Here is a 26,743-nt window from a genome sequence, read left to right as displayed (position 1 = left end):
TGCACCAACTTTTTTGAGCCATGGATTAAGGACCACTCCTGGAACATTCATTCCACAGTACTTTGTCTCCGAAGCAGTGAAGTGGGCTCCAGCAATGAGGAAGGACGAAGAAAGGCTGATGCTGCAGCTGGAAGCCTGGCAGGTGTGCATGGGATTGATAAAGGGTGAGAGGACGCAGGCAGCACACTGATAGCCTTGCAGCTATGCTTTTGCAAGGGAAAGCCATTTATAGTGGGGATGGGAGAGCAGAGGACTCACATATAAATATATAAATACAAGTTTTTTGTTTTTGTTTTTTTTTTGAGGAAACTGGAACAGAAGTGCAGAAAAAGTTTAGAGTTCTATTTTAGAGGAAGAAATAACACCTCAAGTTGAGTAAATGCTTGCTTTCTTCCTGTCCCCCCGCCACTCCCTCCTGCCCAGTTCTTTCATCCCTATGGAAATGGGGCACAGCAAATGGAAGACCTGTTCCTATGACTAAATATTATTTGAAGACAAAAACACCAAGAGCTATTATTTGGCAACATGGGAACTAGCTCTAAGCCTACTTGAAACATGGGATACATTTTTGCGATAAGATCACAGGCTACGAACAGTCAAACCGTTCTCCTGAAATAGGGCTCCTTGTGTTATGCCTGTTACAGTTTTATTGGGTAACGTGCTACACTGAATTATAACGAGAAGTATTTGTTTATTGGATTTACTTTATGAGCCAGTCCCTGGAAAGGGGAGCCTAATGGAGGTTGCACCTCCGTGTTGACAGAGCGCCTTGCCCTGGGACAATGTAAGTGAGGGTAACACATATTTTTACATGTCACAGGGCGGAGGAAGTGAGGCCAAGTAGGGAATGGGTTGGAGTATCTTCAACTCGCCCCCGACAGGTGCTCTAGAGAGCTCCATTCTGTTAAGAGGCACATTTGATTCCATGCTTCATGAAACTCAGAGGTCTGTGAGGGAGGGAAATTGAACAGCGAGGTGTCATAATGTAGGACCTCAGTCAGTGGCTGGTGGGACTCTCCTTGCCGTAGAGAAGATTAACTGTACTGTGATATGCCTAGGATATGCCTACTCCATGTTAACATCCCGATACAAATAGGAGAAAGGGACATGCCGAGCAGAAAGAAAGCTCCAAAGTTGGGGCCACACAAGGTGTGGGTGCTGTAATTAAGAACCAAAAGTCTTTCTGGGTGATCTAGACTTCTGTGAAGACCAACGCTGGTGGATAGGCACTGCCCAGAAACGTGAGCACCTAGCTCTGGAGGGGGTTCTCCCCTCGTCAGACCCCCATCTCGAGATGCTCAGGCTCTGACTGGCCGTCTGGGCCACAGTTCCCTCCTGCCACATGACATCTCTCTTCCGACACCCCTCCTGCCAGCCCCCAGCTGGGAGTGCCCTCTTTGCCTTATCCCGGCTCTGACGTCCCATGCCAGGCTCTTCCTCCAGGCCTCCATGGGGACACTGTCCTTAACGGGCTTGAGCTCTACCTCCCCCAGGCCAGGCTGCCGCCCTCACCCCACTCAGGCGTTCTGGTCATTCAGTGCAACTCAGAGCAGATTTGCAAAGGCTCCTTTTGGAGAGACACGAACCTCCTTTAAGAAACCAAGCTGAACAACAGTAACAACGACCCCTGATTTAAGAACACACTTGCATTTCAACTCTGCAGCTTAGCCAACGAGGATGAAATGTGTCAGTCCTCCTCCTCTCTCCCATTTTTAGACTTTAGATGAAAACAGATGGTGGGACTTAGGTGTGAGGCTTCAGCAGTTGACTGATGGAGAAGGAGATGCAGGCCCGTCTAGGTTCGCACCTGTGTGAGCACATGCCAGCTGAGGGGGTGAGGAGGAAGCGCAGAGCAAGGACAAAAAAATGACAGCCTCTTTTCTGCTTCTGTTTCAGTTTCTGATCTTCACGCCAGAGCCAGATGTCCTGATTAAGGAGCAAATGAAGTTTGGGAAAGAGCCAACTGATAGAAGATGCTTCTGTTGGACCAGGAGACTTCAAAAAAAAAAAAAATTAATCCAATTTTATGTAAGTGATTTCCTCTCCACCTGGTACGGCAGGAAATATAATCTCCCGGGAAGGACGGAGTTGAAGATTTTCCAGTTGCCACTTTTTCCTGTGCTAGAGACAATTTTACTTCAAAGGCATAGACTAGGGGGAAGGTCAATGGATTTGACTAGCTGGTGTCCTGCACCCTTTCTGAGGAACACCTGTAGGGGGCAGCCCTTCGGGCAAAGAAAGCTTTCCCTGGGCCCTGTCTGCTGGGCTGGAGGGCCCTGTGCTAGCGGCAGGGGTGGGGAGCATGCCACTGCTCCCCTGGCTGAATCTAGCACAAAACAGGATTTGCCAAGCTGTGCTGAATGACATTCCAATGGAAAATGGAAGATTCCGGAGTTCCCGTCGTGGTGCAGTGGTTAATGAATCCGACTAGGAACCATGAGGTTGCGGGTTCGATCCCTGCCCTTGCTCAGTGGGTTAACGATCCGGCGTTGCCGTGAGCTGTGGTGTAGGTTGCAGACGTGGCTCGGATCCCGCATTGCTGTGGCTCTGGCGTAGGCCGGTGGCTACAGCTCCGATTCAACCCCTAGCCTGGGAACCTCCATATGCCGCAGGAGCGGCCCAAGAAATAGCAACAACAACAACAACAACAACAAAACAACAACAACAACAACAACAACAAAAAAAAAAAAAAAAAAAAAAAAAAAATGGAAGATTCCTGGAAGCAGCAAACCGACACCCCCCCCCCCCCACCAAGTTATTCTTGCTTTTAATCCTCCTCCTAATGTGTGTCTTTCTGGGTGGAAGGGTCTAAGTAGAGACCCTCCCACAATCAGCACCTCCTCTAAGGGGTTCCCTCTGACTGTGCCATGTCCCAAATATTTGTGGGAGTTCCAATTAAAAGGAGAAACATTCTCTATCTCCCCCAGCTCCTGGCAGTACAGTGAGCTCTTACCTTCCAGCCTGGAATCAGGAAAATGCTACTTTGAGGAGAAAAAGTGCTTATTTTTATTGGGCAGGACTTGAACTGCATTTTAGTTTTTCCTTTTTAAGCCTAATCACTTCACAGTGACTGATGATGCCTGAAGCCACGGGTCCTGCTTCCTGCAGTGAAATGCGGAACTCTCCTTGCAGGTCTGGGCTTGCAGAAGGGTGTGCCCCACACTCCAGGCAGAGTTGCCCGTACTGTACAGACAGTTGGGTCTTTGTTCAGAAAGGCTGACTCTCTGGAGGTAATGCTGCAGAATGGGACCGGGTCCCCTGCCGTGAGGGAAGGCCTTGCTCCTGTTACGGAAGGGACGGGAAATCCTTTTACCTCTTAAGGTTCCAGAACAAGAAGTGGCTGGGCCAGCTGGAGCCTAATCTCCTCCCCTCCTCTGTTGGTGGGAGTTAAGAACAATGAGGAGGGTGTCTTTGAAAACAGGTGGGATTACCAAAGGATTACACCAGCAGGATAGGTAAAACAGAGGGTCAGCGCCCTGCTGGACCTCTTGGCCAAGCTGGGGACCTCATTCCCAGGCGAGCAGCCTCCCCCGACCGATTCTTAGCCTCTCTTCTCTGAGGACCCAGCAGGGGAACAACAGGGCTGGTTTGCAGCCCCTGTTGTTAATTTTGAGAATTCTATTTGGAAAAAGCATGGATGATCCTTGTTTAGGGAAAATAAAACTAAATAGTTTTTTTTATGAATTTTGGAAGCCTAATATTTTGTCATGTCCATCCCCTCCACCTCATGCCAACCCTTTATATTTTTGCTCTAACAAGGATGATTTGGTGGAATGGAATAGAAAACAAACCCTAAGTTGCCCTTTTCTGGAGGTCTGCGCAAACTCCCATGGGCCCTTCCCTCAATAAAGAGATGTCTAGGGGAGCTCAACTTGCCATTCAGCAGGGCTGATGGCATGGGTCAAAGACCAATGCAGGAGAGACAAGGTGAGGCAGGGGTCACAGGAGCTCTGAAGGCAAAGGGAGGGGCCCAGAGTGAGCACGTGTGCACATGGGAAGCCTCCCCCGCTCTGAACACTAGTTATACTAGGTTTCAGTTTCCCCCGGAACTAAAACTTACCCCACTTACAGGGAAATAGGAAGAACAATGCATGATGGCAGCAAGGGAGCTGGAAAGCACTACTGCATAGTTATCTCCTATTAGAAAAGTCAGATGTAAGAAGACAAAACCAACTCCCCCCCACCCCCCCAAAAGCTCATACTGGCCCCTCCTGAGCCAAGCTATTCTTAGGTTACCTTGAGGAAATAGGCTCTTATTTTGCAGAACTATCTTAGCATCATCCGTGTTTTCAATTACAAGTAATTTTGGGCAGTGTTCCCAAAGGGCTGGAGCCGGGAGGGCTGATCTTTATGTTCAAAGGCTGAGCACCTGCCTGAGAAATCTGGGAGCACAGGTTTTCTTCCCACGATGCCTTCTTCATGCAAATTAATCTATTAGCTGGTATGTGTGTCAGTTTATTTAGGAGCATGTGTGCTGACAATTGGTTTCTGACTGTAAAATATGGTCTTGAGGGAAGAAATGATTAATTGCCTGCTTTAAAGCATGTATATGTGTGTCAGGGTGTGTGTTTAATGACAGTTGTTATTAGTACGTGTGTGTCTACAAAACTTAAAGGTAAACTAAAGGCAAATGACCACTGAAAAATTGGAAGATGTGAATAAACAGAAAGGCTCTGGGCTTGTCTGGACCTTTGTGCCCTCGAAGGAATATCATTTCTCGCCAAGGGCACCATTTCCAAACAGAAAGTAGGAGACCATTCATGACAGAAAAAAAAAAAAATCCATCTCTTGTGTAATCCATAGGGTGACGTATGCCTTCTTAAAAACAGTAGAGGCTGCAAACATCTCAAGTAGGTCTATCTTATAACAAACATCTTTTTGTCTCTGCCTGTGTTTTTACTTTTAAAATGCTGTAAAGGTCTACAAAAATGTAATAAGGTCTTCATCTGATGTGGTCAGAATGCAGAGACCACCTGGTCCCTTGTAGAAATCTGCAATAACAGACCGGCTAACATCATTTTCAAAAAAGAAAATTCAGGCCATTTACAGTTATGAATTCTTGATTTTCCCCAATAAGGATCCTGACGTAAAGGAAGCAAAATGACCACTGTTTCATTACAGAAAGGACATTTTAACATACAAGGCAGGCGGCATATGATCTTGGAAGGGTAGTGCTTTAAGTTGAAGAAACGTGTTGGAAGGTTTACTGCTCTGTCTGCCTTTATCTTTCTCATTTTGCTGCGAAAAGTGTGTGGGAGCCCCTCCTTTTCATAACTGAGTTGGATGCAGCACCTTGAGAGCTTCTGACCTAGGCATTGACACTGTGTAAGAAATATGACAACAACGTTGCCCAGAGTCAATGAAAGGGCAGGGAAATGGGTGGGGTTTGGAGGAAGGTGGTCCAGGATGGGGTAGGACAGCCCTTATGAAGGGCTGAGGTTTCCTGCTCAGTGTGTAGACACATTACTTCATTCAATTGCAATCTTGTTTCTAGAGGCTTGTTTCAAGTTATGCATGTTCCCAGGCTGTCTGCCCTGAGGTTCTGGGGCTAGTACCTTTTTATTTTTTTAAATGATTTTTATTTTTTCCATTATAGTTGGTTTATAGTGTTCTGTCAATTTTCTACTGCACAGCAAAGTGACCCAGTCACACATACATGTATACATTTGTTCTCACATTATCCTCCATCATGCTCCATCACAAGTGACCAGATATAGTTCCCAGTGCTCAACAGCAGGATCTCATTGCTTATCCATTCCAGATGCGATAGTTTGCGTCTATTAGCCCCATGGGGCTAGCACTTTTATAAAGGTGGCAGGGGATAGCTGGTGGAAGAACGCTGAGACACAGAGGGGGGATGGAAAGCTGCAAAGGTGGGGGCATCGACTCTAGATTTAAAATAAGAGAAGGCAGTGATGCAAAAGGCAGGAAGGTAAAAGCCCTTGGGTGCCCAGAAGGGTAAGCAGATTGGGTGTGAGATGCAGCCAGGATCGACTATAGCTATAGATGAGGTGACAGGAAATCATCTAGCTTCAGTAAAGCAGATTCAGGGGTCAGGTAAAATCAGCTTGCAGAAGGTGCTGCCTGGGTTTTGAGACTAGTTGAGAAAGGGAAGCAGAGTTGTAGGAGAGCCCTCCTAGGAGGTAGCAGAGTGATGGAAAGAAAATATTAACTTTTTTTTTAAACGGAAAGATGAACATACTTTCAATCACTCAACAAACATTTACTGGGTGTCTACTAAGTACTGAGGATTGTGGTAAGTGCTGAGGGATTTAAAGATAAAAGGAACAGGTCCTGCTCGTAAAATATTCTCAGTCTGAGAACTTTTGGAGGGAGCCAGAGTGGTGGGGAGATATTGGTAAGGTTTTGGTATTAAGGGCTCTGCTCTCCAGGAGGGAAAGGCTGGGGCTCTTGCTGCACAGAGCAAGAGCAGCACCTTTATTGAGGAGGGCCACTGGTTGGGAACAGCATTATAGGGGTCATTGCTGAGCTGGGCTTTGAAGGATGATTAGGAGTTCTCCAGGCAAAGAATGGAGGAGTGGCCATGCAGGCAGAGAAATCAGTGGGTGCAAAGGAATGGAGGGATCTTAGTGAGTTGTACAGCTGGAGTGGAGAGCACAGTGAGGCAGGAGATGGCTTATGAGTTTCATACTATGGTGGGGACTTGGGGTTTTAGTGTGCGAGTCCATCAGGCGAAGGCAGCCAACTGGACAAAGCTGAGGGGATGACACCTGATGGAGAAGGGGAACAGCAATTTTGAGGTGGGGAGGAGGAACATCCAGGGAGCTGGTGGTGGCTGGCCTGGATCTCCCCCTACCCTTCGACTCCATGGCCATCTGGCTGTGAGAAAGAGGCTGTGGAGGGGGAGGGCATCTGGAGGAGCCACTCAGGGGAATTCTAGAGAGAAATGAAAGACCTGCCATATTGTCATTATTTGCTATCCACAAAGACTCTCATTAGATATGTAACTGATTCTCACTGACACCATAGCCCCTACATCTGTTGTTCTGCTTTTAAATGAAGTACGATCTTCCTTTCTGATATCCATTTTCTGTAAAGATATCAAGTACCAGAGGCATGGCCATTCTGAACAGGAGCCAAGGTATATTGATTACATATTCTCTGTCCTCTTGTTGAAACTTGTTTATATTTCAGAAAGTCAAACATCCACCAACAGGAAGGACTCCACAGAACACTGATTACTACTATTGGTGGGAGGTTTTCAGTGAAGAAACTCAGGACAAACACTTACTCAATTGTATTCCTATTTCTTTTTAAATCTTGAAAAGAAGAATGACATAGAAGAGATAGCATGATTGGTGCAAAAAGTGCTGAGTCTGGATTCCACAGGCTCAGGTTTTTGTTCGGGTTATACCGTTAGTCATCTGTGAGAATTTGAGCAGAGTTTATTCTTGGTGCCAATTTGGATTCATTTTTTTCCTCCATCACACCCCACAATTAAAGAAATATAGTAATAAATACACTGCAAGACTCAAGACTTTCAAGTCATGATTTTATAGATACAAATAAACAATTTCAGGAAATAGTTCTGCATTCTATTCCTTGGCCTAATTTATAAACTAAAATTGACTTAATGCATGTTTTATCAGCTCATGAAAAGTCATGTCTGCACTCAGGGGGCTTGCTAGTTGCTACCTAAGGGAAAAGGAGTAATGGGACCAGCATATGAGAAAAATCAGCCTTTGGAGAGTCAGAGAATCAGAGTGACTCACTATAGAAACACTGTGGAGAAACGGTAATGGTAAATCAGCACAGGCTTTGCAGAAGATGCCTGCTGTTTGCTGATATCATCCACAATGATTTTCACATGTAGGTGATTTGTGGCAGGTTTCCAAGTAAAAGAAAATTTGTGCGTGTTCTTCCATAAAAAAAGATCAAGAAAAAAAGAAGGTGGTCTTTTCAGGAGGGTAATAATGACGTGAAAAATCCTTTGCCTAAGTAAGTCATTTTTAAAGGAATTGATTTCATGGTGGACAGAATGATACTCCCTCCCCCATGCCCAGGATAACCATAGCCTGGTCCCTGGGAACTGAACCTGTTGCTTGACATGGCAAAGGGACTTAGCAGAGGTGATTATGTTAAAGGATCTTGAGGTTGGAGAGCATCCTTGATTATCCAAGTGACCTCAATGTAATTACAAGGTCCTTCCAGGAGGAAAGCAGGAATGTGGGGTCAGCAAGGAGATGGGACAGTGAAGCAGAGGCTGGAGTGATGCCATTGTTGAGAGGAGGCCCTGAGCCAGTGAAGAAGCACATGGCCTTGAGAAACTGAAAAAGCCAAGACATAGATTCTCCACTGGCACTTGCAGCAGGATTACAGCCTTGCCAGCACCTTGGTTGTAGCCCCTTAAAGCCCATTTTTGGATGTTTGCTCTCAGGTGCTCTAAGATAAATGAAGTTGGTATTGTTTTAAGCCAGTAAGTTTATGTTAACTTATTACAGCAGCAAGAGGAAACTAATACAAACTTGCTGAGTGGTCCTGGTCCTCTGGGTTGTCTGCTCCTCCTGGGTTACAGACCCCCCTCTCTGTGCCTTTAGTTCACCCTCAGTGTCTTTCATAGCTCTGGCCACTCTTTTGTAATTGCCTTGTCATGATTGGTCTCCTCATTGGATGTGTGCCTCTTGAGGGCGGGGAGTTATCTTAGTCACAGCTGTGCCCCAGCTGTGGGGGCAGTGCCTAGTGTGGATGAGTAAGCTGGTGAAATCAGTGCCAAATGGGGTATTTGCAAACGGATCAAGAGTGGCTCAAAAAGGAAGTCGGTATGCCATTTCTGGCTTGGTAAGATCTGGGTGTCACCCTTTGATGGTACAACTGAAGGTGAAAGTGGGTTGTGAACAGATGTGAGAAGTGTGATTTTATCCCCAAACTCCTTGGTTCTGGCTACTTTCTTGCCTTATACTGTGGTCTGCTGAAGTCTGGCATGGGGCAGTTGGATTGTGGGTGATTGAACCCGACTGACCTATTCAGGGAAGATCTCTGCCAAGTCTTGTTCAACATACATGGCCCTGTGACCTGTGGGACGTGGTGTGTGATCCCTCCATGTGTTAAGTCCTCTTTCACCCTCTGTTCTGGGTCTCCTGTGGCTGCAGTCCTTCTGGAGACTCCACCTAACATCTACTCTCGAGGCTTGGGCCGGGACACAGCCCGCAGATGCTGCCTGACCTGTGGCACTAAGAGAGAAGTCTTTCCTGCTCTGGCACTGGTTGCACCTCTTTTGAGCCTTGGGCTGAACTCCCGTGAGAGCGGTCATTTCCATCACCAGGTTCTCCCTAGGGGTTTTGCTTCCCTTATCTTCTCTGGACCTGGACATTGCCTCTCAAGGCTGCACTGTAAATCCCACACTTTTGGCAACTCTAGACCTGTAATTCTTGTATTCCTGTGCCCCAGGATGCCATGGAGGGCCTGTTCTTCTATCCTTAGGAGTCCAGTTGTTCCTCCATATGGGAGCTACTAGCTCTGCTCCTCTCACATCTTCTCCTCTCTATCCTGGGTGATGGTATCAGAGAAGCTCTATTCAGTTGGACTCCAGCATTTTTCCCTTTGAGCACCAAACACCCAGGTGGCCCACCTTGAGATGTCCTGCTCTACCCAGCCTGGCTGTCTTTTCACCTGCTACCTAATTGCTGTTTGGGAGGTCATGCCATATGTTTTTCAAAGAAGTTCTTAGGGATTTTGAAGTTCATGACATTAAAAAGTAAGAACTTGGGACGTTTTGACCACAACTTCTGTCGCTCTGCTGGGTTAGCTGATGGTGACCAGGAGCTTTGCACTTCTTCTCTTAGCAGGCTGATGACAGCTCTTTCAAGGATACACACTAGGTTCAAAGAATGGTCTTCTTGGATGGAGGGAGGCATTTTGGTAAAAGCTAATTAAAATGACACAGAGGACATGAACCCCTAAGGACTGAAAGCTGGGAACTGAACAGATTTGTACCCCACATTCATGGCAGCATTATCCACGGCAGCCCAAGTGTGAAAGCAGCCCACATAGTAATAAGCTTCCAGACGCTGCTGTGGCTCCTGGTCTATGGACCAACTGTACTTCAAACCAGAGAAATTTCTTCCTTAACTGTACTGAGCTATTGGCAAACATGGCTCAAGAAATTTAAAATAATTGAGTCTCATTACAAAACACAGGAAACAAAAATGTAGGCTTCCACTCATCCTGAAAATCAGGAATGGAAGGAGGTAAAAACATTCTGCTCTTGAAGTTTGGCTCTCCAACTTGACCCTCTTTGTGTGTGTGGGTGTATATGTGTATTATATACATAGGCAACTGAGGAATTTCTAAGTCCACTGATTGCTGAATGGTTGTGGGTCATTTCAGAAAATCTGAGCCTAGACACAGGGGCAGGAAGGGTGGCATGAATACACAGAGTAAGAGCTTGTTTTTTAAACTTAGACAAGAGGTTGGCAAACTATGGCCTCCAGGCCAAATCTATTGCCACCTGTGTTTGTGAATAGAGCTTTGTTGAACACAGCTCCATTCATTTGCTTATGTATTGGCTGTGACTATGTTTGCCCTACAATGGCCTTGTAGTGTGTTATAGAGACCCCATGGCCAGAAAGCCCAAAAATGTTTACTCTCTGGCTATTTACAGAAAAAGTGGGCTGATCCTTGCTTTAGACTACTGTGCAGAGTTTCTCAAGAATTGAGATCCTTCACAAAAGGAATCTTAATCATCTTGTCTCATTTTAAAGATGAGGAAATGGATACCACATTCTCCCAGCTAGCTTAAATATTTTTAAAAAGATATGACAAAACTGGATGGAATTTTTAAGAAAAATCATCAATTATTAGATGTCCTTTGAAGAAAGCCAAACTGATGACAGTTTGGAAAATGAAAGGTGTGACAGTTATAGCGAGATTACTAGAAACTGAGCTCAACTGTTATTCTCTATTTCCACATAGGGAAGGTTTTGCAATTCTAAATGGGTCAGATGTTGGACTTAGGTTTCTAAGGGAGGTCAGGGCCTAGTGACCTTTAAAACAGGGTTGGGACAGCTGCTTCAAATGACTTAGGTGTAGCTTGACAAGCTTTCAAGGCATCACTCTAACTTGTCATTCATTTCCTCACCCCCAAATATCAGGAGGAAGGCAGGGACCCATGGCAGGGTAGAGCAATTTGGCATGCTGTCCCTCGTGTGTCAAGACACACAAAGTATTTCATTCTCTATACCCCTGGCCAGGCTGGAGATCATCTCGAGGCTAGTCAACTGCCAAACACTGGTTAGTCATCTGGGTTGAAGGACCCCTTCAACTTTCTGATTCTGAGAGCAGAGTGATGGAGCTTTCAGCTTAGCCCCTTTAAAAATATTTTCAGTGGTAATTGCAGGTGTAGATTCACTACCTTTTTGATTTGAGAACAGGAAAAATGACAACATTTCAATTCTTCACGGTACATGTCATAGCCTAATATAGTTGTTGCTAATTGAAGTCAGCTACACAATTGTTGGGTAGATTTTTTTTTTTAAAGGAAGTTCTTTCTTCGGGATGCTCTAAGCTCTAGCAGACTCACCTCTCTCTAGGCTACATAGAGAATGCATGGGTTAATATGAGCTCTGAAGAGGTAAGAGCTATATATTATTTAATTCCTGTATCTCAAGACCTAGAAGAGCTTTGCAACATTTTGAGTGGGATAAACATGTATGTCTTTTGCAGGGTTGGGGGCCTAGCAGATATGCATTCCATCTTCACAGTGAGCTACGTAGTATGGACAGTGAAGTGGCATATGACAAGGAGAGGCTCTGAGATACTGTGATTCTGAGTCCAAGGCACTCCTGCTCTTCCATCTGCATGTCAAGGTCATCCTAGTCTAGGTCCACTGACAGGTAGATATTGCTTAATCAGGACGTATCTGTCTGTTCACACTCATGTCCTGAGAATAACCCTGGAATTTATATTGAGCCTTTCATCTTTGAATCAGTGCTCTCATCTTTATGACTCACTTGTGAGGTATGAGACAGTTGTTTTAATTACCTTTTTTCCCCAGGTAGAGGGAGAAAGTGATGGAGAGATAGGTTCGAGGACCTTCTCAGGAACTCTGAAGGAGTCAGGACCCAGGTGGGACTGGAGCTGGACATTTTGTAACCCAATATTAAAGTGACATTTATTTTCTTTTTCCCAGGGCAACATTGGGTAAATGCAGCATGTTTTTATTTCCTTAGGACAGAGGTGCTTGCAGTGCTTCTCTTTTTTCCTAGCTTGTTTCAAATATGTTTAGATTCAGAAAGATGTGAATCAAAGAAATTGCAAAGCCTATATTTTCTAAAGTCTCTTCTAAAGTACTTCTAAGGCGTTTGGCCCAACTGCTGGATTTAATTTGAAGCTTAGAAGATAATCATCATCCTCACTCTTCCCCCTCAGCCTGGTTTTTCTTCCCAGCTGATTTTTCCTTCAAGTAACTATTAAAATGTCTTTGTTACAACTTACAGGCTTATGACGCCTGGTGATTCCAAGCCAAATCCAAGGCTTTAGGCAGATTACCTTCCCTCTGATCATCACAGAGGCCTTAAAGATGGACTCAGCAGTGATGGTTGAAAACTCAAGACTTTATAATTACTTGGAGGACAATGCAGAATGGCAATACAATGGAAAAACTGGTCTCTAAACAACAAGACCTATGGCGGTTGTACAGAGTGGGTGGAATAATCTATATTAGGTGAACGAATAATAGCAGCTTCCTGACCTGTCTCATTAGCATTTATCAAGCTGTTAATGGTCTCAGAACCCTTGGCAGTTAATCCATAAACCATTCTTTGTCGTTAAATATTCTGATCTGAGTTTTGCAGAAGAGACGTACCCAGGAGCTTTATGACTGGACTCAATGGACAAGACAGGAACCCACAGTTGACCTGGGTGGTCAGGAAAAGCCTGTTCCCTCAGGCAAGGGGCATACATTACTGCTGTTCCTCAGACTTTACTCTTTCAGACTACAAATTAAAACATAATAAAATTTATTTTTACTTATATTTAATGGAAACTAAAAGTGCAATTAATTTAAATCAGAATTAATCCTTGCCTTTGGCCAGCCTTATTTGGGAAGACCAAGCAGAATGTCACTTACACTAGGTGACCAGGGGTAGAAGGTCTTTTCACCATTCCCCTTTCACCTCACAGTTCTTATGATTCCTTTGACATGTGAATGCACTGGATTGGGGTAGAATCAGAATCAAAATGTATCTTGTTGAATTGCACAGAGTGGCAGTAAGACCTTGAAAATATAGGACACAACTTGCCAGAGCCAGAAAATCTTGTCTAATAGGGGTGGTTTCCTTCTTGTTGGCCATTGTGCCATGTTGTAGCTGTGAACTGTGGTAAATGTTATTTGAAGATGAAGTCAAGTATTTTCACCCTTGGCTCTTTCCCCTCAAAAAAAAAAAAAAAATCCTGTTCAGTTATATTTTTACATTGATCATGGTGAGTCAAACAGATTTTGTACAAAGTAAGACATGTATGGAATCAGAATCTACTAGATGCAATAAGATTATAGGTGAGTAACAACAGATAATTGCTAATATTGGAAAAAAGATTAAAATTTGAAAGACTTTATCCTACATGTATTTCTATCTGAAGCTTCTTTGACACACTATACTTTTAAAAACAATGTTACCAAGATAGTCTTATATGGTATAAACCGATCATGGAGACAATTCTGTAAAAAGATGCTGACCTTAAGAAATGAGAAGTTTCTTATTTTCTGAGCCAGTTTTAAAAATTTCCTTTACTTAGTATCAAGGAAGATATATCCACTGTTAATGATTCCTGACCATACAATGAAAACACTAATACCAGCTAGTCCCTAAGTGTTGGCCACTGTTCCAAAAGCTTTATTATTTACTAGAGTCAAGCTTCACTATAATCCTATGAAGAAGGTAGTGCTGGTATTACTCTCATTTTACAGATGAGGAAACTGAATCTCAGGCTTAAAATCACAGGCTAGGTCATACAACTAGGACATAGTGAAGTCAAGATTTGAACCTGGGTAATCCAGCTCCAGTGTGCTGATCATTGTACAGTCACCTAGCAAACCCCTGGAAGGAGGCGGCATTTAGTCTGGGGCTAAGATGGGCAGTTTCGAAGACATATCAAACAGTAAGAGGAGGTTGTCAGGAATTAACTCTTAGTGAAGAAAATAAAATGGAATTGGCTTACCAAGAGTATGAAGTATTATAGTAAGAATAATGACTACAGAGGTAACGCTTTGGCTTAAGTATATTATGAGGTATAAATGATTGGTTTCAGATTCTGTCATTAAAACTGTGCTTGACAAGGGGAAAGGGAAGAAGGAAGAGTAGAGACAGGAAGAATGATGAAGCCAGTGCAGTCAGTATTTCCAGTCATTTAAGAATCTTTCCATGACCTGTGCCTGCAGCTCTGCTTCGATACACAGAAGATCCGCCTAAGTCAATGTTTCTGTCTTTAACCCATTTGCACTGTATACATGTGCAGTATTTGTGAAGTTGATTTCAGATTCTTGCATACTATATATCTGTTGTAATAATGATAGCATTTGAAATGAATGGTAATCACTTATTAAGAGCTCATTTTGTTCATCCTTTTAAAAAAATGCAGAGAGATTTTCAAAAGAAGAACCTACCCTGGATAGAATCTGAAACTGAGCCCCACTGATGTCTTGCTGATTAAGTCTTATCTATCAGAGCCAGGGATGAAAGGCACAGAGACCAGTCTCCTTCCTGTTTGTTTATTTCTTGGCTTTCTTGTCCTGTCTGTAGCTTTGCCCCCAGAGCTCCTCAACTATATTTATTTTCCATCTGCTTCCTGCTCTTTAGACAGTCTGAAGACAGCCTACTCACTGGTTGGCAGTCACAGAAGAGAAAAATATTGCAGGGTACGTAAAGCTCAAGGTAGCAGCAAGGAACAAAGGGCAGGAGTAAAGACCCTCACATGGTGGACAGATTCCATTTCAGATGGGGTTAAGGGTCTTTGGAATCAGCCAGGGCTGTGCATTAAGAGGAGTGTCTTGATGAGGTCTATTATTTTACTCACTTCCCCAGATATTTACTGAAGTCTTCTTTCCAGTCAACTGTAGCATCTGAACCGTCTCTGGGTTTTTAGTTTGGCCAGTGTTTACAGCTTTCTGGTTCTCATAGCCCAGCAAAGAACTAATTTATGTGTGAGTAGAAAGAGGAGGCAGATCACCACGATGGCCAATTTTTACATTTTTCCAAGTAAGGACATTAAAAACAAACTTATTTCTTCTTACTATTGTTTCATACATTGAAAGGACAATGTAACCCTAGAGCGTAGGAAGCAGGACCCTCCAAAGTCCCACAGTCAACAACTATAAAGCCGTAAGTGTGTTTATAAAGATAGATTAAAAATTATTGAATGCAGAGCAGTTAAGTGCACTTTTAGTTAAATCATATCACCTTTCAGATACATGTTTTCCTTGTTTCAAGTTTGTTGAAGATTTATGTTCTTTGATCTGAAGTGGAGCCCAAATGTCCAGCTTATGGGAACTGCATTTAAAAAATTATCTTTTGTATGGAAAATCCAGTCTCTCAAGATTTCCATGAAAATGGAAACATCATACCTGAACTTGCAATCTCCAGTGTGAGCTGGTACTTGGGGGTGCCCCAGGCTATAACATCATTTGGAACTATGGTCACACTGGTAGTACGTATACACTCAGCCTTTGTTGGGGGTGTGGGGGCTCATTACTGAGAGGAGGAAAATGGGTGGGAGAACTCAGTCTGGCTTTGAGTGATTGGTGCTATTGAATGTGTCCCAACCTCAAAAACCCTATTTGGCAGTACCCAAATCCTGCAGTTAGTGCATCTGTTCTCCTCTGAAGACAGTCGGGGAGACATCTGTTGTTATTTGAATGTGCTGTTTGAGGACTGCACCATCCCGCTCATCGTGATCATTGCAGTTGTCTATGATTTCATTGTCAGTGATTTGAAGAGATCATGTAGTTAATAGGTTGGCACCCAGGAAAAATGTTCTGCTGGCCCACTTCTTGACAGACTCCAAATTCTGAGTGTCCAAGAGAAGTTAAAAAACAAGAACCATGCCCCCAGCCGCTTCTCCTGCCCTCTCTCTGGGTTGCAGGAGAGCAGGCAGTGACAAATCAAGTGTCTGTCCAGTGGAAAGCATGTGCGGGGATGTAGGAAGCTCTCTCTACAAGAGGCAGGGTCATCTAGTGAGGGCTGTAACTTGGGCTGACAAGACCATCTGGGGGAGACTGATCTGCAATGGATGGTGCAGTTTCCATCTACTTCAGCCCTGGACCAGGATTTGGGAATCACAAACTTAGATGTTTCTATGATTGAATTATGTCCCCTCAAATTTTATATGTTAAAACTCCTAACCCCTAATACCTCAGAATAGGACTTCATTTGGAAATAGTCATTGCAGATGTATCAGGTAAGATGAGGTCATGCCTTTGACCTTGTCTCCTGGGCCATCATGGCTATGCTCTTCATTCTCTACTACCTCTAGGTGCTTGGCTGACATGGCTACAGGATGCCTCAAGGACAAAGGGGTACTCGGAGAACTGCCATGAGGAATGAGCTCATCTCCCCCTACTCTCCCTTAGGGTCTCCTGGCCCCATAGCTGTGCCAAGCAGCACCTGTGATTGGAGTAAGGTTACCCAGGCCACTTGGACTTGGATGTCTCTTGGTAGATTCCTGGGAGAATATTCCAGGTGTGACATGGTTAAACAGAGTTAAGGTCTCATGAGCTACACAGCAGAGATAGGAATGAGTGGGAAGAAAAAACTAGGCCTGGAGTTGCATTTTTCTCTCAGGAAAGGGTGTCCTAGGGAAGCATTGATTGGATATGACCAAGATGCAGAGCTTATAAACGTCAAAGAGCTCAGAAAGCATTTGTTGACCTACTGAATGTGCTTGGGAGAGGGACTCAAGGGCACCTCAGGCAGAAGGGTTCCCTAAGCAGGTATCTTCCATCGTGTCCAGGCTTTTAGTTATCCTTCTCAATGCCTGCAGTGGAAGAGACAGTGAGTACAGAAGTGGGAGCAGACAGGGGAAGATCAGGAGAAAGCTAAATAACGCACTGTTGGACCAAGATGCCACCTTTTTAATTGTCCAGGCATTCCTGATGATGTCCCGCCATCTTCCTCTGAGGTTAGTCTCTTTAATTATTCAACACAGAAGCTTCGTCAACATTTGGACTCCTTGGAGACAACCAGCAATTATCTCAAATTTGGTTCCCACTGCCATCCCTCCCCAACTTCAAAGGAAACTCATTACCAGGCTCTGAATTCTTCAAATTACTTTCCCCATCATCTCAAATGATGTCTATAAGTAGTTCATAATGAGGTCCAATCTCATCCTCTAGATTTACTAGAGAAGCTCACAGAAGATGAACTTGTGATAAAAATGATTTTAAGTCAGGGTGATTGCCTTCGGATTATTCTTTATAAAGATTTTATTTCTAAATAAAATCTTGGTTTGCTAAAATCTTAGATTTTATGTACATAAACTTTCAAAAATAGTGTATATAAACTTCTTCCCGACTTATTTGCAAGTTAACATCCAAAAGAAACCTCTTCTCATAATGAACTCTTATAGCTTGCTGATGAATAATTAAGAAACACATATTAAACAGGAATGAATCTGATGAGCATGTCTCCAAGGTGGCTGGTAAATCTAGTTGCCTTTGTTTCTAGGAGACTGTATTTCCTATAATAGATCAAGATGTGCTTGAGACTTTCAGACTGTGTTGAGTCACGCAGCCCAGTGTTGCTTTGCAGGTTTGTGCTTGACATCAACAAAGGAAGTCAAACTGAAGAGGTATGCACAAATGGGTGCAAAATTGTCAAGTTATCCTATTTCTTAAAAATCAGGATCCTTTTCAATGAATATTTACATTACTCTTTCTTCAAATTTTTAGATAAAGTAGGTAAGATTTTTCTGGATGTCGTCTTTATGTTGATCACAAAAGTCAAGTGCATCAGGCAGAGAGGCTGCGCTCCTGAGATCCTCATTGGTCTCCATCTCCTGTTTCGTGTTCTCATGGTCACCTGCATTCTTGGTCTCTCTCCTTTGGCAGTGGGGGTCCCCTTGGCAGCTATTCACTGTGGCTTCCCAGGTTCCAAAGCTGGGGGAGAGGTGGGAGAGTAGAGAGAAGAGAAGTCTACCTTTCAGAATTTCAAGGTCTAAGAGTTCCCTGGTGGCCTGTGGGTTAAATATCTGGCACTGTCATTGCAGCAGATTGGGTCACTGCTGTGACACAGGGTTGATCCCTGGCCTGGGAACTTCTGCATGCCAAGGGAGTGCAAAAAACAAAAAACAAACAATAAAAACAAACCAAGGCCTGTAGGGATACTTATACCAAAACACAGGGATAGGGCTCATTGTGATCCTCAGAAGTGGCTATTGTAGGCTAGAGAAGAGGAATCCGATTTATCCCGGTGGTAGGAAGGGCAAGGGGAGTAAACTCCATCCATAAGGCAGAGAAATTTAACTCCCAACAGCATGATGCCTCTTATGTGTGTGAAAAAGATAGAGCTGGCCAAACAGTAGACAGAGAGATGGATCAGCAGATGGATGGAATCATATACTCAGGTTTTTGTAGATCTCATCCACAGGGGACTCTTGGATCTCACCAATTCCCTTTTGCACACAGTGGAGCTCTCATGTTCTGCTTCTTGTTCTAATTCTCTATTAGAGCCAGAAAAATCAGTTGGAGAGACAAACGCCAAGAGAGTTTATATTTCTCACAACTGTGCAAGAACCAGGATTTAGAAAAAAGTTTTAAGATGATGCTATTCTACCCATAATATCCTCGTGTATTTCTCAGTGTGTCTTATTACCTATTTAGGAATAGGCAGTATTAATCAACATGCCAACTCTGCTTTGTAAGCACATTAATTTTTAACCCCCAACTCATGGCTCAGGTAAGGAATGTGGGTGTGCTTTAGAAACATACAACACTCCCTGGGTGCAAGTCAGAAGACACCAAAAGAGGAGGAAGCGAGATACAAAGGAGTAAAAAAGGCGAGTCTAGGGCTCCGGTCACTTCTTCCTGTTCTGAGTGTCAGTGTGGAGGCAGCCTGCTGTGGGGCCTGGGCAGCCCAGTCAAGAGGAGAAATAGCACGAAAAGCTAAGTGAGGCCCAGACAGATGGGTGTGAACTAGGAAGGAGAAGGAAGCAAAGAGAAAGAAAAGAGGAATCTTGCTTGGCAGGTAACTCTAAAAACAGTTAATTTGTTTCTCTGACTTGGAGTTTGTGCATCAAACTGAGGAAGTCCCACTGTGCTTCTGGTCTGGCGGGGGTCCCCACTACATCATGGATCCCTGCAAAGACTTAGGCAGAGGAGCCCGAGTTAGACACGAAGGCAAGAAGGAAGAGTAAGGGGTCTTTGCTTCAAGCCCAACAGTATCCTCCTCACAAATCCTAAGTATTGCTCCTCCACAAAAACCAAACAGAGCAAGAGAAGGCTGCATGTTTTCTGAGTGCTTTGCTGGGTGCAGACACAAATGCACAATTTCTTTTGCTTTTAGGGGGTTCCCTTGTGTTTGGACCCTATTGATTCCTGGCCTGACAGAAAACCCTCTGGCAATCTGAATTCAGAGCACAGCATCACCTCCCTAATTGGTCCTAAGAGTTGGAAAGAGCTGTTTGAATCTCCATAAGGGTCTGAATATCAGAAGAAATGCGATTTTACTACTTTAAAGCCTCCATGGTAACTCAGTGAATGGCTCCAAGATGTTGCCAATAGAGGGCCTACAGGGGCTTAGAATTATTATTTTGTCAAAAACCATTAGTAGGTATTTGTATGTAGGAGATGAAAAGAAATCTACATGGCCAAATTCTCTAAGATTTATTAGTAAATGAGCATATCAGTTGAATGGAGGGGAATAAATCCCACTAGATGGCTGTATACAGTTTGCTTCTCCATGCACTTTGAAAAAAATTCCTTCTCCCAATGTTGACAACACTTCTGTTATTTTTCTTAGCAAGCCTCACTGGGGATCTTCAGGATCTGCACACTGTTTTCTTTTTTTCATGCAGGACCCAAAAATCTTAGTCTCCAACTCCTCCACCCTTGACCCTCTACAGTCCCCTGTATGATTTTGTTCTGCTCTTTGCCAATAGGGTTTGTGGAGTGGGACTTGGTTTTTACCTGTTGCTTATGTTCTCTGAAGACTAATATGCAATCAGCTGTCATTTGTTTTGAAAGAGATAATGGAAATGGGAGGAAATCATACATGTTCAGAAATAGAAAGTTAGGACTAATAACTCCAAATATTCTTTTCTCAAAAGACTCTTATAAGAGCCCTAATACTATCCCCTCTCTTCCTCCCTGGAGAAATACTTAGGGTCCCAGGGGAGAGGCTGCCTCTCTTCTCCTGGCCGTGGAGTCTCGTTCTGCTCCTAGGGTCTCAGCAGTGCTCCAAGGGTGCAGGGGGTCTAAAGTGGACCAGGGAGAGGGCTCCCTCCCAGTAATATCACCCTGCGCTCAGTGTGAGGCCTGGGCTCCACGGAGCTGAGGCATTTATTCCAACAGCCATCTCAGAATTTGGTCTTATTTGCTCTTCCTTACCTGGACCTGATCACTGGGCCAGGGCTGGTGCAACAACCAGGATGCTGCAACCTCATGCCACCTCCTACTGCTCTCTTTGAGCCCTTGGGCTCTGTTACTGTCTTCTTCCCTATTACAGGCTCCTTCCCATCTTAGATTAAGTGAGCTGCCTCCCAGAGCTCCTTGGACCTTCCCGAGAGTGGAATTTTGCCTGGTATTCTACTAGGCTGGGGCATACCCAGGTTGTATTCTCTCCAGACTTGGGAGCAACATAGGGTAGTTTCTAGGAGGCAGCTCAGCCTACAGCCACCAGCCCAGACCTGAAGAGCTAAGCCGGCTGAGGATGGTGATGGATCCCAGGCTGAAGCTACGCTCCCCCTGCACAGACTTGGTCTCTGGCATCTTGTTCTAAAATAGTAGTTTGATGATGTACCTGTAGGCTGTGCCCTCCTTTTAATTACCGAGCACAGGGCTCACCAACACCTCCCCGCGGTAAGAGGTGTTAAGGATGCTCTCCATGAAGGCCTGCAGAGGTGGTTGTGTGTCTCCCATGTCAGGGTCCCCTGAAGACTGCTGCCTGTTACCTTTGGTCTCTGCCCCATCATAGGCGCACCCCCTCCTTTGACCATGACCTGACAAACCACACAAGCATAATCTATCGATGTCCGTTTATCTTCCCACAGACTCAGAATTTAGTTGGCTCTGAGTTAATGAGGGTTTCAGGATTTCAACCTTCACATCAAGATGGTGTGTGGCAAATTGCATGTGATTTAGGATGAAGTGGATTTCAACTATGTGACTATAAAAATACAATCTAGGCCATTCATAGCTTTAAAAAATTGAGGAAATTTCTCCTATGAAGCAAAAACAGCTTCAGATGTCATGAATGTGTTAGACATAGATAAGAGCCCATCTGAGAGGAGTAAAACATTTACCCTGGCAGCCATTAAGCATGCATTTGATTTAAAATCTGGAGTTAACTGTCAGTTTGCTTATGAAGTTCCTTGCTTTGGCTTTCGGCTTCCCAGCTTCTCTTCTATGACCTTTTTCTTTTGCTGTTTTTCTTCAAAACTCACCTATCATCTTTCCTAAGCCCACCCTGGTTTCGGTTTCCCCTTTCTTCAGAAGCCCTCAGAGATCCAACAAGGTAGTCTGTCTGGTGCTTGGTGACGTGGAGGTTCCATAAAGCAGACTATACGATTCAAGCCACATTTCCATCATTTCAAGCCACATTTGCATCCTACCCAAAGTGAGTTGATTTATGAGTCACTGTTTGGTAAATACTCAGAGTTAAATGCAAGATCCAGGTGCACAGTATTGCTGCTTCACTTTGCCTTCTGTAAAAGACCTGATTCCATGACAATATTCACTAAGTAACTAGCAAATAAAATGAAACACACTTCTGTCTCTATTTTAATAATGTACTATTTATGCATTTTTTTTTGAGGGGAACAAAGAATCATTGTTGTTACGTTGCTCTGCCAATATTAGGCTGATATCTTATTGCAGGCAGAATAAGGAGATAAAATGGCATGCCACAGAAAAACTGATGAGGTTTCTTTTCAAAACAAAGGAGAACAAAGCAAGAACACAAACTATGAAAAGCCAGGAAGTGGTTTGATGGAATGAATACAAATGTGAATACAGGTCCCTTGATTTTCTATTTCTTCCACTGTTATAAAAATCATACCCACATGTCTAGAGGAAAATTCACATTAGTTTCTTGATCTTATTAAAAAAAAAATCTCTTGTTGTTCTTCTTGGGATGATCCTGTCCCTTATGAAAAACTGACCAAGATGTTTAACAGAGCAGAACCATTGCCAGTCATTTCTAGAGAGGGTTGAGCTACCAAATATTTTCCTCAAATCATAGAAAATTGCCACGTGTAGAGGCTACATTATATGTAGCTTAATTTAGGATTAAGCATCTGTAACTTATTGTTGGGACATCCGGAGAGTTTGTCAAACTCTAATGTGAATACCGTCTCTTCAGTCCCCTTGATATCACTCTGAAGAAAAGTTCTTCCAGTCCCATTTGTGATTTGATGGTGGCCGAAAGAACCAGTCTATAATTTTAGAGTGAAAAATTGAGGTCTTATTTCATGCATTGTTGACATGTTTTCACCCGAATTTGCCACAGTTGACCAAGGATTCAGACGGTGGTTACACTTTAGGCTAGTTCATACACCAACCAGGATCCAGTAGACCCGAGGAGTGACACGGCCTCATAGTCCTCTGGCTTTGGTTCAAGACCAAGATGCCGTAATAACACAAACCTTGGAAGAATTCAGGAATGGCACTAATTTCCCCTTTTAGGCTTCCCCAGTAACATTCAAGTCGTGGATGTTGTGACTTATCTTTAAAATGCTCAAAAAAGGACATAGTGATCTTTTAATGATGGAATATAACTGAGGGGTTGAAAAGCCAAGGGAAATGTAACAGAGCTTGAATCTTGTGCTTAGAATCTTTAAGTCAGTTTCAGTTGGGTTTCTTAAAATAAGATCAGAGAGGGCTTCCTAACAGAGACAACATGAAATCTGAGCCTTGAAGAATGAAGATGATACTGCAATCAAGTTCAAGAGAAGATATTCTGGCAAAGGGCATACTGTAGATAAAGCAAAGAAGCATGGTGTGCTTCTAGGGGTTGGTGGCCCTAGAGGTATAGTCGAGGATAGAAAAGTTCTGCAAGATCTTTCTCCGAGTTATTGGCATTGACTTTATTCCTCTTGGAAGGCCTTCTCTGACCTCTAACACTGGAGTAAGTGCCTTTTCCTTGTGCTTTCAGAACCTTGTGCCCTTGTCCTAATGCATTTCTTCATGCACTATGTGCTTTTACCTGTTCTTGACTTCTGTTTTAAGCCCCTTACAGAAGGGACCTTGTATTGACCACTTTTGTCTTAATGCCATGGACAGTACTGCCATGATGTTCAATAAATATTTCTTGGATTGAACAAATAATGCAAGTTTTCCTTCAATAACGCCTTTCAAATATTTTAAAAGTCTTCACAGCCTTAGACTGGCTAACTGTACTAAAGGCATAAAGTAACATAATAAACGTGGCTCCGTTTTGTAATTAAGCTACTAAAAATAAAGTTTACTCTAGACCATTATAGAGAGAACAGAGTATAATTCCATTCAAAGGAATTATCAAGTTGCCAAAAGTTCCCCTTTCTAAAAGGATGTTACTTGTAAGAGGACTTGCCAGTCATCATTTGAACAGCTGTTTCAGAATGAGCACAGCCCTTACAAGTTGCTCTGAAAAGACGATCTTGGAGAGAACCCTGGACTGGCAGTCAAAAAACTTGAGACCCAGCTCTTGAAATTACAATGGGAACCCAGGCCAACTACTCAGTCTCTGATCTTCCGTTTCTTATCTGCACACTCAGAACCATCATACCAGTTCTGCTTACTTCGCAGCAGAGTTGTGAAGATCAAGAAGATAATGTAGAAATGAGGTCATAAACTACAAAGGATTCTCCTTTATCAAAATGGTGTAAGAAATAAGCTGAACTGATCTCCTGAACCCTAGGATGTCTTTTGGCCAGTGGGTGAAAAACATATCAGACCTTAGGACCTTTGACATTCCACCCACTGATGGTACCCCGCCACCTCTTCCTAATCTGACAAGGAAAGGAATACGAATCACTGGTGGAGGAATGTAGGGTTGTAAAAGTGTGTCCTTGGCAGGAGACTTTATACTCTCTGGTATTTAACACCAGAGTCAGATTCCGCCTCCAGGTAGTTTTTGTGTAAAGCTTATTGATAGCGGCATGAAAATATCCAGTGACAGATCGTGGCCATGGGGACGTGGGGTGCTAGCAGGACAGAAGAGCACTGTTCTCCAGCACATTTCTTCCCTTCTCTGCTCCCTGCCAGGCTGTCAGGGGGTTGGTCCTTGCCAGCACGTTGCAGGCCTGGCCAGTTTTCCATCAAGGCCGTTCAGTCTAGGGTGGCAGAAAGACTGCCGTGTCCACTGGCCTTTTATCTACCCTGCCTGCTCTGATATTTCAAGAGGGTTTTGTCACTCCCTGGTGGGCCTTTGTTTTGGATTATGGTAGGTTTATTATCTTATTTCTACTAAACCTAGAGATCTAACGAGGATGGGTGTTGAACTTCATATACGAGGTACCATCAACTTTAAAGATCTTCTTTGAAATCAGTCCAACACTCAGGGAGGAGGACTCAAGTCACCCCATAGTTTGGACAGTCTCTAAACACACAGCATGCATATATAACTTAGTATTTGTTGAGAAAAAGCCAGATTTTGCTGAGTAGTGCTTTTCTGATATGCTCCATTTGAAATTAACGGGGGTGTGTGTGTAGGTAGATTTCTAATTCTCACAGGGAAATAGCTTCAAAATGCAAGATGTCCAACCAGTCAGGGCTGGACCACATGCTGCAGTTTCTGTATGTTCTGCTGGATTTGGTGACATGCGGGTCCTCTCCTTTACCTGGTGGTAAGTGGACCGGGAGACAGGAAGAGCAACGTTGAGTGTGAGTCACCCCGTATGTCGTAGCCTTGAGAAAAATTATTTGCAATTTCAAATACTTCTCCTTAAGATTCTGTCTCATTGATTGGGTGTGGTACATCTTTCAGGTGGCACGGTGGCTCAGTCGATTGCAGAATTAGAGCTTGACAGAGACGCACAGACTCTTGCATACATGCATCCAGACAGCCAGCACTGTTTATGGGAAAGTCACTGTGACAGACAGGCAATGGAGAACCTCCCAAGATTGATGTGCTCACACAGCAGAGCAGAGATTTTTTTTTAACCTTTCGCATTCCTTTGAGAATCTAATAAAAAGTGTGGCCCTTCCAACTGAGCGAGAAAATTCAATTGCAGGGGACTCATCGATTATCCATGGATGTAGTTTTTTCATTTTTTTTTATTACTCAAGTGAATTATCACATCTGTAGTTGTATAATGATCATAATAATCTGATTTCACAGGATTTCCATCCCACAGCCCAAGCACATCCCCCCATCCCCCAAACTGTCTCCTCCGGAGACCGTAAGTTTTTCAATGTCTGAGTCAGCATCTGTTCTGCAAAGAAGTTCCGTCTGTCCCTTTTTCAGATTCCACATGTCAGTGAAAGCATTTGATGTTGGTGTCTCATTGTATGGCTGACTTCACTTAGCATGATAGTTTCTAAGTCCATCCATGTTGCTAAAAATGCTAGTATTTCATTTTTTGATGGCTGAGTAATATTCCATTGTGTATATGTACCACATCTTCTCAATCCACTCCTCTGTCAATGGACATTTAGGTTGTTTCCATGTCTTGGCTATTGTAAATAGTGCTGCAAATGGATGTAGTTTTAAAGGGATTATTTTTCCCTCACCAGAGGCACAGATAAGTGAATGTGCCATAACAGCAGAGTAGCAAGCTCTTTCTGTATCCAGGGTGCTGTGGGATTGAAGAGGAAGGACCCCACTTCTCACTCAGGAGGTGGACTCTAGCCCCTCACCAACAATTAGTCTAGTGTGTGCTCCAAGTTGTTTGTCAACAGTGATGAATTTTCCCACCTTATTAGTGTTTTTGTGGTAGGTGTGAGAGAGGGCAAAAAAAAAAAAAAAAAAAAAAAAAAATCAACAAGCATCCTGGCAAGAGTTCTGGATTGGGGTTTAAGAGTTGAGGATTTAGTAGTTTCTGATTTCACTGCTTTCGAGCTGTGTTAAATGGACACATTACTTAACCTCTCCAAATGCCCTTCTTAATCTGTCAAAGTAGAAGAGTGGTATCTTCTGCATCAGCCTCATGGCCAGGAAGGGGATCTTGTGATGAAAGGAAGCAGGGGATTGGGTGTGTGAAGCTGTCAAGCTCTTCATAAACTATCACGCCCTATATAAACATAATGTATTATTACTATACATATAAATACAGGTTTTTGAGAAACTGATAAAACTTGGTGAAAAGCAAGACCTCAGTTGTACCCAGGGACTTCCTGCAGCTCATAGGGATGGGAAAACACTCGTGGGCTGCTCTACAGAACTAAAAACTCACAGGCCCCATAGGGACAAACCATTTTGCAGCTTGATTTTGGAGACTGAGCCAATTAAGGAACCATGTTCAAAAATCTTGAAGGCATTGGCAAGAGCACCAAATTCAGAAGTTCAGAAACATTATAGAGCCAGTGGTTTGCTTACTGGACATGCACATATTTACTCTAATATGGAATTAAAAAAACCAGGAAACTATAAAAATGTTG

At 43.6% G+C, this 26,743-nt stretch overlaps 1 long non-coding RNA gene across 4 annotated transcripts in view; it reads left to right on the top strand.

Annotated features, from left to right (window-relative positions):
* Window positions 1–26,743, top strand: part of LOC102165717 — a 101,207-nt gene that overhangs the window by 24,961 nt on the left and 49,503 nt on the right. For 3 of the 4 annotated variants that reach the window (XR_002341748.1, XR_002341747.1, XR_002341746.1), the window contains exon 3: window positions 1,897–2,028. This is a non-coding gene — a long non-coding RNA (uncharacterized LOC102165717). Of the gene's footprint in view, window positions 1–1,896; window positions 23,328–26,743 lie in introns of those variants that run through there. The other variant, XR_002341749.1, reaches the window with a different exon arrangement.

Source organism: Sus scrofa, chromosome 2 (genome assembly GCF_000003025.6).
Source record: "Sus scrofa isolate TJ Tabasco breed Duroc chromosome 2, Sscrofa11.1, whole genome shotgun sequence".
In the NCBI taxonomy this organism is placed as follows: Eukaryota; Metazoa; Chordata; class Mammalia; order Artiodactyla; family Suidae; genus Sus; species Sus scrofa.
Note: the sequence above shows the minus strand (reverse complement) of the source record. Positions and strands in the feature narration are given on the sequence as shown.